The following is an 11,399-nucleotide window of genomic DNA, read 5'->3' on the forward strand; positions in this document are numbered from 1 at the left end:
AGAAATTTCTCTGAAGAGGAAAGAAGGATGGCCAATAGACACATGAAGAAATGCTCAACCTCCCTACCCATAAAAGAAATGCAAATCAAAACAACATTGAGCTACCACCTCACCCCAGTTAGAATGGATAAAATCAAGAACTCTAATAACAACAGATGCTGGAGGGGATGTGGACAGAAGGGAACCCTACTGCATTGTTGGTGGGAGTGTAAACTTGTTCAACCACTTTGGAAAGCAGTATGGAGGTTCCTCAAAAGACTCCACATAGAGCTTCCCTATGACCCAGCAATCCTACTTTTTGGCCTTTACCCAAATGTTTACAAACAAGACCACCCTAAAGCTACCAGCACGACTATGTTTATTGCAGCATTATTTACTAGAGCTAAGATATGGAACCAACCCAGATGCCCCTCGGTAGATGAATGGATCAAGAAAATGTGGTATATATACACAATGGAATTTTATGCCTCCATCAGAAAGAATGACATTGCCCCATTTGTTAGGAAATGGAAAGACTTGGAAAAAATTATATTAAGTGAAATAAGCCAGGCCCAAAGAAACATAGGTCCCATAGTTTCCCTTATTTGCAATATCTAGTATATGTCTGAGTCAAGCAGAAAAGGTCAGATAAGTTGATGTTAGGGAAATTAACCCTAAGATATGTATTCAAATGTTTTTTTTCTTTCATGAGATTGTTTCTAACACTTTTATAAGATTATTTCTTTGTTGCTTTGTATGTCCCTCTCCCACAATATAACCCCTGCTTTCACTGTATTTGATGTCAGTATAATTTGTGGAGGGGAAGGGGAAAAACAAAATTGTTTAAATAGGGATACATCTCATTGCAACAAAGATGTACAAGTCGTTATGTCAAAAATGACCTTTACAACTTTGGTGGTGGGTGGAGGGAGGATCGGATGGGGGGCGGGCGGGAGGAGGATGGGAAGGGATGGGAAAGGGAAACAAAGGAGGAGGCTACAATGCTTGATAAGAAATGTACTCATTATCTTGCCCATGTAATTGTAACCCCTCTGTGCAGTATTTTCACAATAAAAAAATGAGGGAGGGGGTAACAAGTTTGACAATAAATGTACTCACTACCTTATGTATGTAACTGTAACCCCTCTGTACATCACCTTGACAATAAAATTTTTTAAAAAAGTAAGAAAAGGAAAAAAGGAAGGGGTAACAATGATAGACAAGAAATGTACTCCTTACCTTACTCATGTAACTGTAATCCCTCTGTACAGCATCTTTACAATAAAATAAAAGAAGGCAAATATGTCCCGATAATTTCCAAGACACATTTATTCCCCCCCCCCCACCAAAGTCCTACCAAATTACCTTTGACTTTAAACAGTGGTCCTTGACTTTAAACACATTCACTCAAAATCAACAAACAATATTTAAAAACATTTACCTCCTCTTTTCCTCCCTGGCTGTCTGAAGGTCTGTGGCCATCATGAATGACCCAGTAATTATCTACACAGGAAGTTCATGACCAACTGACTACTTCAGAGGAAGCACATCATATGTCCTTCACCCTGGCAAGGCAGCAGTACACAAGACAGAAATTCAGGAAACACTTGCCAAAATGTACAAGACCACACCTGATGTCATCTTTGTATTTGGATTCAGAACCAATTTTGGTGGTGGCAAGATGACTGGCTTTGACATGATTTATGATTCCTTGAATTATGCAAAGAAAAATGAGCCCAAATACAGACTTGCAAGACATGGCCTGTATGAAAAGTAAAAGACCTTGAGGAAACAGCAAAAGGAACACCAAAACAGAATGAAGAAAATCAGAGGGATTGCAAAGACCAATGTTGGAGCTGGCAGAAAGCCAAAGGAATGAAGATCCTTCAGTGACTTGACCTGCGGTGATGAAGGGATTAATAAACTGTATAAACCTTCCAAAAAAGTTCATCTCTGCAAACAAGTCTCTGTTTTGAAGAATTCCTCAGACAGTTACCTGCTCCAATCTCTTGTATAGTTTAGAACCTGATTTAGAACATTAGAGCATTTCCTGTATTTTCTAGGGTTTGGCTCATTTCATGGCATGGATCTGAGTGTGAGGTTTTAGGAGCAGAGGACATGTCTTATTTATCTTTCTCTCTACAATAGTTCCTGACCCTTTATAAATATTCAATAAATATCTGTTGAAACAGCAAAAGAATTAATGAGTGAATAAACAGATGAATGGCCACGCTGCCAAACTCGTCTTGCTTATGCTATGACATTGTTTGTTTTCATGGATACTATGATTTTACATTTGTTAAATGAAAATTTGGTTTTAAACCAAGTAAGCAGTCCTAATTCCTAATTTTCTTTTAAGTTCAACTTGAGCAACTCATGCATTAATAAAGCACAGTGGGGAATTTGTTTTATGTTTGTCTATACTAGCAAATGCTGGCTGAATTTCTCTGAAAGACAAGAATAGGGTTAGCCAACAGAATGATCAGATAGTTTGATTTGTACTATTAGAGCTTACTATCAACATCAACATTTGTTTTCTAATTTACTGGCAGTTTTTCTTCCCTCTTACTAGACAATTGCTATCAGAGGGAATGCAGCAGTGTTACAAATAGTATAAACTTGGGTATGTTTTCCAACTTGATTGTATGGAAGTGTTCAGGCAAATAGCCTGACTTTGCTGACCTCCTCTTTATTTTTTATTTTTACCAGTCCTGGGGCTTGAACTCAGGCCCTCAGCACTGTCCCTGAGCTTCCTTTGCTCAAGGTTAGAATTCTACCACTTGAGCCACAGCACCAATTCTGGCTTTTACTGTGCATGTGGCACTGAGGAATTGAACCCTGGGCTTCAAGCATGCAAGGCAAGCACTCTACTACTAAGCCACAGTCCCAGCCCCTGACCTCCTCTTATCCTGCCTTCCTATTTGCCCTGACCACACTGTACATTGCCCTTGTTTCCTTCTTCCCCACTCCCTACAGTCTTGACTTGGTTTAGTGGCTACAGTGGGATAAAATGCCTCTTCAGCAATGTCGGTTTTGTCACTTTTTGAGAGGGCTATTCATTATTTATCCTTAGCATTTTGCTTCATTAATAGTAGGTGCTCCATTAATGAACCTTCAATGAATGAATCATGAAACTTTAAAGAGATTTCATGTATACTGTTGTCCATTTTTCTGACCTGTTGGTAGGTGTGCTTGTCATCGCACTTTTGAAATGATAAAATTAATTTTCAGTTTCTTACAATGTTTGCTGAGTAGAGATGGGAGTTCTGACTAAAATAGTTCAACATTTAAGCCCAAGGTAGGGTGTGGTTTGGTCTCAGAGGAGGCAAACACATCTGCTTATGGCCATCTCACCCTCTCTTCCTCTTTCTCTCCCAGTGGTCCCCCTCTCTACCCACCCTCTGATCTTACCTTCTACTGCTCTCCTCCTTGTCACTCACGTCAGTCAGTTACAACAGTCTCTTGGTTAGGCCCAATCATGCTGGTACTTAGGGAATGTTCTCATAAGTGGTTTCTCCTGTTAGAACATCCCCCACCCCAGAAATACCTGCTGATTTATTGTTCTCATTTTTCTTTCTCTTACTGTATACTCAAGAAGATCATTTACACCAAACCAGTACTCTACCAACAGGCAGATAATATTTCCATTCTCCTTTTAGTTGGGCATGACAATGTGATTTGCTTTAGCCAAAACAAAAAAAACAACAAAAAAAAATGAGCTCAAGTGCCGTACGTCACTTTGTGGTAGGTAATTTTTTTTTTTGCGTCTGTGATTTTCCATGTTTCCATCCTTATATTTCTTTCTTTCTTTCTTTCTTCCTCCCTCCCTCCCTCCCTCCCTCCCTTCCTTCCTTCCTTCCTTCCTTCCTTCCTTCCTTCCTTCCTTCCTTCCTTCCTTCCTTCCTTCCTTCCTTCCTGTCTCTCTCTCTCTCTCTCTCTTTCTTCCTGTCGGTCGTGGGGGGCTGAACTCTGGGCTTGGGCGCTGTCCCTCAGCTCTTCAGTTCAAGGCTAGTGCCCTACTACTTGAGCCACAGAGCCACTTCTGGCTTTTTTTTGCATATGTGGTGCTGAGGAATCGAACCCAGGGCCTCATGCATGCAAGGCAAGCACTCTATCACTGAGCTAACTTCCCAGCCTCCATTCCTGTATTTCTACAAATAGGATCTACATTTGTCTGGGTATCTGAATGAGTATGGCCTGGGTAGAATGCCTACCAGGAGATATATTGCATGAGCTAGAAGTAAGCCTTCTTTAGAACAACTTATGAAATTTGGGGGACATTTATTACTGCAGAATAACCTCATCAACTGGGAATATTTCCATCACTGTGCATCACTGTCTCCATGCCAGAGCACTTCTGTGATCCTTTAACCTGCTTTACCTTTCATAGCACTCATCTAGCCAGATACTACATAATTTGCCTACTTTGTTTATTTTCTATTTTCTTTATCATCTCACCTTCTCCCCTCCACTCGAATGTAACCCTATGGTCAGGGCTTTTATTTTGTTCAATTATGTGAACATAAGCATTTCAATAAATATTTATTGAAAGAATGAGTGAACAAATGAATATTAAGCAGCCCCATGTACTGTGCCTGGTGTTGGGGATGCAGGAATGAATAGAATATCTTCCCGACCTGCGCAAATCTTATGACTGACACATAATTATTTGAGTAATGCATTGAAAGAGCAAAGGGACCACCATGGCACAGTCGGGAGACCTCAGTAGCCACAGTCCAAGGTTAATAAGGAAAACCAGAGAGAAAAAATCTCTTAACGCTGAGATTGGAAAGTGTCAAGGTTTTAAAATGTCAACTTCTACATGGAGGCCCACAATTTGAAAAGCAGCCACTGGATTTCACTTATTGGATATTGGGGACTTAATGAAGAGTAGTTTTTGAACTTGGTTTTACTTATCCATGTATAAGGAAATCCTTAAATCCAGCTCAATGACTTTGGGCTCTGCAAAGGAGCCGAGGATTCCAGAGTGACGTGCTCAGTCTCATACAGATAGTACATACCAGAACTGAGAGGAAATACTTTCTGAATTTCTTGTTCTTTCTTTGCCTTAGGACTAAGTGTTAGATGTTTGAATGACTCCAGTAAGGCAAGCCTAGTAAAGTAGTAGAAATAGTACTCATCCTAATGTTCTTTTTCTCTTCTGACCACATTTCATGTTGTTTTCCTCCAAATTCTGTATTCTTTTTGATAGTCATCTCTGCCCACCTCTACCACCACTGCTCAAGCCAGTGATCATCTTCTCTTGCTTATATTACTGCAGTAGTATCAATAACTCATTTCAGTGCTTCTACTATGATTGACTGTAGTCTGACACTTTCCGTTCTCCTTTAAAAAATCAGATTATCTCACGATTATAGTTAAACACTCCAAAAGCTGTCTTATAACACTAAGAATATAACCCAGTATTTTTAAATGTCCATACACGGTCTCATACACGGTATCTGTCTCATGACATTCTGTCACGCAACCCTCTGCTTTCTGTTTAACTATTATTGTTTCACGGTCTGTTCCTGTTCTTTACACAAGGCAATTCTTGCCTATGATCTTTGAAGTCTGTGATCTCTTCCTGGATTTTCTCTGCTCCTAGATGACTTTCTTTCTTTCTTTCTTTCTTTCTTTCTTCCTTCCTTCCTTCCTTCATTTCCTTCTTTTTCTTTGTCTTTCTTCTCACTTAACTCTCGGCTCAGAGGCCATCTCCTGATAGAAGTTTCTTTTCTTTCTTTTTTTTTTCTTTTTTCTTCCTTTTTTTTTGGTCATGGGCCTGAACTCTGGGCCTGGGCACTATCCCTCAGCTCTTCAGCTCAAGGCTAATGCTCTACCACTTGAGCCACAGTGTTACTTCCTGCTTTTTCTGCTTCTGTGGTGCTGAGGAATTGAACCCAGGGCCTCATGCATGCAAAGCAAGCACTCTACCACTGAGCCACCTTCCCAGCCCCAGAAGTCTCTTTTCTTAACTAAAATACCTCTCTCATTTTGTCCTTGTTACAACAAATCTACCGGAGTTATCACTGTTTGAAATCATACCATTATTTATTTGTTTGTGTTATCTTTCTTGCCATTGGGAGAAAGGATCATATCTAACTCATTTACCTCATATTCCCAGGGCCTAAAATAGTACTTAGATTACAAATAACAGATATAAAAATATAAAAAGTAATGAAAACAAATAATGTATTTGTCATCTGTATGACTGTTTTCAGCTTTTAATAGATATTAATTCACTTATCTTCTCATCAGAACTAGGTTATTAGGGCTCTTGCCAGAGTAAGTAAGTAGCAATGTTTAGAGTAACACTACTGAAACTTCAGCACTGTTTAGAATCCATTTGGGGACTTCTTTAAACTGAAGTTTTTGGTCATAACATTTCTGTTTCAGATGATAAAATGAGTATTGAGAGTTTTCATTTCCCTAAGGATGCTGCTGATGTTGATCTAAGTACTACCTTTGAGAAGTAGTTCAAAAGAATAGAATAAAAATTGCAAAATATTTCCCCATAGAAGTGTAACGAAATTCACATTCCTGTGATCAACTAGTGTTCCCATACTGTAGATAAGAAAACTGAGGCTCTGAAAAATTAATTGGCTTTTTATTGGGGGGTGGGGCTTGATCACAGAGGCAGTAAGTGAAAATGTCACTTGGCCCCAAGTCTACTGGTTATACGTCAAGTGCTCTTGGCATTTCCCAAAGAAGTCTCTATATGACATTGAATTTTTCATAGTGATACTCCATTAGATAAACTGTAAAAACTTCATAGATAGATAAACAAAGAAGCCTCGCGAGAACAGAACAAATTTACATATGCTACTTTGCTTTGACTTAATTAACTTGACTGACCAAGATGTAGACAAGCTGACTTGATTGTAATTTATTTTTAGTCTACTCTAGACAAGCCACAAATATGAACCAACCACTTTCCCTTTGTGTTTAATATAACCTGGAGTGTATGATAGCATTGCAAATGAGATTTCTCTGCCCTACTGATATTAAAGACATTGCCTATAAAATAAAGGAGAAACTTAAAGAGTACTTATTGAAAGTTTACATTTTAATATTTATCATTATACAATTTTTACAAATAAGGTAATTGTTCTGAAAGGACCTAAAATATTTAAGACACAAATTTTCACTAAAATTTCTGAAGTTCTTCAATTCTTTTCTTAAATGGCAACACTACTAAATACCAGAATTGTAGTTACAAAATTTGGTTTTCCTCAGGTTCTCTCTGGCATTAACATTCAAATGCCATATACTTACAACAAAGACTAATCAGAAGAGAAAATGGCACATCCCGGATCTATTTTAATGATAGAGACAAAGTGGAGAGAGGTAAACATTTCCCTTGTTCTCATTACTATAGTGCTAAAACTGTCATCAATTATTGTCACCCACCATATCCCTAATGGGAGACTTTGTTACTAACTTCTCTTCGACAAAACTCTGTCTCCTTTAATCCAGCTTGTATGTGCTATAGATATGGAAATATATTGATAGTGCTTACACTGATGGCATTTCTTCCACTTATGAAAGCATGTGTTGAAAAAGACATGATGTCAGCACATAATAGAAACTTTCTAGAAGACAGTTATTTCTTTTTTATGGCCCATCATCTTATAGGGAAAATAGAAAATGTTCCAAGCTTTTACCATAACCTGTATTTCATAGTCATGGTTGCTATGCAGAATGTTTCTTTTGTCTTTGCCAAATGTTCAAAATTGCCAGAGCATGTCCCCCAAACTTCTGCCTATGGCCTATGTTCATTCTTCAGTTTGGCTTAACTCATTTGTTTCTTTCCTTCTTTAGCGTACTCTCCTTTCTCCCTTTCTTTTTTTCCATAAGATTATTGTTCCATAATGTTCTTGATTTTAATAGTTAAGATATGAAAAGTATGAAAAGGAGCTAGGTGCCTGTGGCTCATGCCTGTAATCCTAGCTACTCAGGAGGCTGAGATCTGAGGATCACGATTCAAAGCTAGCCCAGGCAGGAAAGTCTGTGAGACTCTCATCTCCAATTAACCACCAGAAAACTGGAAATGGTGCTGTGGCTCAAGTGGTAGAGCATTTGCCTTGAACTGAAGAGCTCAGGGACAGCACCCAGGCCAAGAGTTCAAGCCCCACAGCAGATCAAAAACAACAAAAAAGTATGAAAGGTCCCATGGTTCAAGATGATATATCACATGAAAAAAGAAAATATACATGGTCTGGGAAGGTGGCTCAGTGGTAGAGTGCTTGCCTTGCTTGCTCGAGGCCTTGGGTTCGATTCCTCAGCACCACATAAGCAAAAAGAAAAAAGCTGGAAGTGGCACTGTGGCTCAAGTGGTAGTGTGCTAGCCTTGAGCTGAAGAGCTGAGGGACAGCGCCCAGGCCCAAAGTTCAGGCCCCACGACTGGACCCCCCCCCCAAAAAAAGAAAATTTACATGAGAAATGACAAGTATTTGAGAGAGATAGAAATCTCTGTGGGGTTGGCATTTTTTGTGATGGTTTCATGAAAAATAAAAGCTTTACTAATCTGTTGCTGGGGCTGGGAAGATAGCTCAGTGGTAGAGTGCTTGCCTTGCATGCATGAGGCCCTGGGTTCAATTCCTCAGCACCACATAATCAGAAAAAAACCGGAAGTGGTGCTGTGACTCAAGTGGTAGAGCGTTAGCCTTGAGTTAAAGAGCTAAGGGACAGCGCCCAGGCTCAGAGTTTAGGCCCCACCACCACCACCACCAACACAAAAAAGGAATATATTGCTACATAATATTGGCCACATAATATTAAGCCACCCCAAATCTTGGTGGCTTAAAAGAGTAATCACCTTTATTTGTCTTAATTATACTACCTGGTATAGGCTCAGCTGTCCACTGCTTCTGCCTGCCCAGGTTGGAGTGTCAAAGATGGCTTCTGTGCTCATGTGATTTCTCAGAATGTCTGGAAGCAGTGACAGGGGGCTGGGCCTGTCAGGTTTCCTGAGCTAAGTAGCTAGAATTCTTGGCGTGGTGGCTCAGGCTCCACGAGAGAGCATTTTCAATACACAAGTGCAAGGACTGTCCAAGACTGCCTGTGCTATACTTCCTTGCTTGGCCAGAGGAAGTTGGAGTGGGGATGTGAACACTAGAGGCATGGTTCATTGGAGGCCACAGAGAGAAGCTGACGACACACAGGTGTGAGGAAAGAAGTGTCAAAGAGTGAGAAATGACACAAGGCAGGTATTTTAGATATGAGAAATCTGAGAAGAAAGCACCACTACATAGAGAATATTTACTGGAATAAGGACCTGAGTTGGGGCCTGAAATTCTAAACCTTGTCAGTAGTGAAAGCTGTGTGAGTTCTGAGGACAGAGCCTCATGATTGAACTTTGAGTTATGTTTCAGTTAGAGGTTGCCTGAAAGAAAAGAGCAGAATTAGGAGACAAAGTTACCAATAATATTTCTCTTATATATTGTGATGGCGTTAGATTTCCTGCATCTCTAGTTGAATTTATCTCACTCGTACATATTTGTGAGCAGAGTTTAATGAAAAATAATTTAATTTTTATTTTAGCAACTTTTATTGTGGTTTATGTACAGCACTTGGGATTACTGATTTGAAAATGCATGTTTACTGATGATAGTTTTTCTTCATCTTCCTTTATACTGTCTGCTTTTGGAAACAACAAAATTGCACAAAAGCTGGGTTTCAATCATGACTCAATTTTTTTCTTTTGAAATGGACTTGATCTTCAGGCTGGATCCATACAAGCCCAGGAGATTAAAGTTACATTTTCTTGGAACCCAGTGATACAATGAAGTCAATTTTCAGGGGAAATTAGTAGCTTTCTAAGAAAGAACCCATTGGACACTAAATGGGAACTATTGCTTCAGAAACTACTTTCAGAAATCCCTGAGAGAGTATGAGGAAAATATGTGTTTATAAACATGTATAAATGCTGTCTTGTTTCTGAGAGGTACACGGCCACTGAGCTCAATGAGACAGACAGGTATGAACACCTGTGGGCTGACCATGGGACCACACACGCAGCAGAGGGAACAGTCTACACCCCAAAACTTCTACTTTTAGAGACAATTGCCAGGGATAAGAATTCAGTCAAAGCTAAACCAAATAATTGTCTCGAGTTATTCCGTGGCATCACTCATTTCCTGTTTTTCTTCCCCTTTTATTTTTATTTTTGTGCAGTCCTGGGGCTTGGACTCAGGGCCTAGGTGCTGTCCCTGAGCTTTTCTGCTCAAGGCTAGCGCTCTACATGAGCCACAGAGCCACTTTTCGGCTTTTTGGTCTTCAATTGGACTTTCCTGCCCAAGGATTTTCCTGCCCCATCTGGCTTTGAACTAAGATCTTCAGATCTCAGCCTCTTGGGTAGTTAGGATTACAGGTGTGAGCCACCAGCCTCTCTCTTCACTTTTAAAATCATTTGGGTGTTATAGTGTGGAAAAGAGCTATGCATTTTGCATATCTGCAAGATGAAATAAGAATGATATAAAATGTGGTTTAATTTTACATATACTTTGCAATCATTTTATTAGGTAGGTTACTCATTTCTTTTCACTTAAAATGTTTTTAATGGTAATAGGGACATAGATATATAGGTCATGTCTTCATTAATGTACTGCATTGTGACAAGAGAAATATATGACATTTATTGAGCGTCTATTATTTCCTAAGTGCTTTCTGTGTGGTGTTTCATTTGATCCTCAGCACATCTTATATATTCAGTACTAATATTATCCTTCCTTTGAGGATCAGTGGACTGAAACACAGAGAGGTTATATAATTTATCCAAATCAACACAGCAGGGTTTAAACATACCTTTCTGAGTATACAGACAGACCTTTTAACTACTGTCCATGTTCCAGACATTTTGTGATCTGTCTGTGTTGCAATGCCTTCATTTTTCCACCTTTTAAAAACCTGAGCTGTGTAACTTGAAGACAAATTGGCCAGTGGAGAAAAGACACTGATTGCAATACTTTTCTTCTGTTTCTCATTATATCCCAAGCTGCCACATCTGTAATCAAGTAGTCATTATGGATAGTAATGACTTGCTGTATATCAGTTTGTTGTTTGAAGTGTGTTTCATGTTTTAACTTGTTTAATTCTCGTAGCACCTCTGAGAGACAGGCATTTCTATTAACTGTCTTCTACAGATGAGAAAACAGGTAACCTACTCACGATTCCCCAACAGTCATATAGCATGGTCAGGACTCAGATCCAGTCAGGCTAGCCTCAAAAATCTCTGTGGTTAGCCACCACACACATGGCTCTTTAGTTTTTATTTTGTTTCCTTAAATGCTGCATATTCACTTTATAATAATTTTGATAGCACATTCAAAATTAGTTTAGCTTGTATAAAACTGTAATCATCACTCTATCCCCTAACTTCTATTGAAAGCTGAATGATTTATTCTGAGACAAGAATGTTA

The 11,399-nt window shown here is 39.2% G+C and overlaps 1 pseudogene; it reads left to right on the forward strand.

The window, feature by feature from the left end:
- Positions 1–1,462: 1,462 nt before the first annotated feature.
- LOC122117251 lies at positions 1,463–1,858 on the forward strand (annotated as a pseudogene).
- Positions 1,859–11,399: the final 9,541 nt, after the last annotated feature.

Source organism: Dipodomys spectabilis, unplaced genomic scaffold (assembly GCF_019054845.1).
Source record: "Dipodomys spectabilis isolate Male_0828 unplaced genomic scaffold, ASM1905484v1 ptg000140l, whole genome shotgun sequence".
NCBI lineage: Eukaryota > Metazoa > Chordata > Mammalia > Rodentia > Heteromyidae > Dipodomys > Dipodomys spectabilis.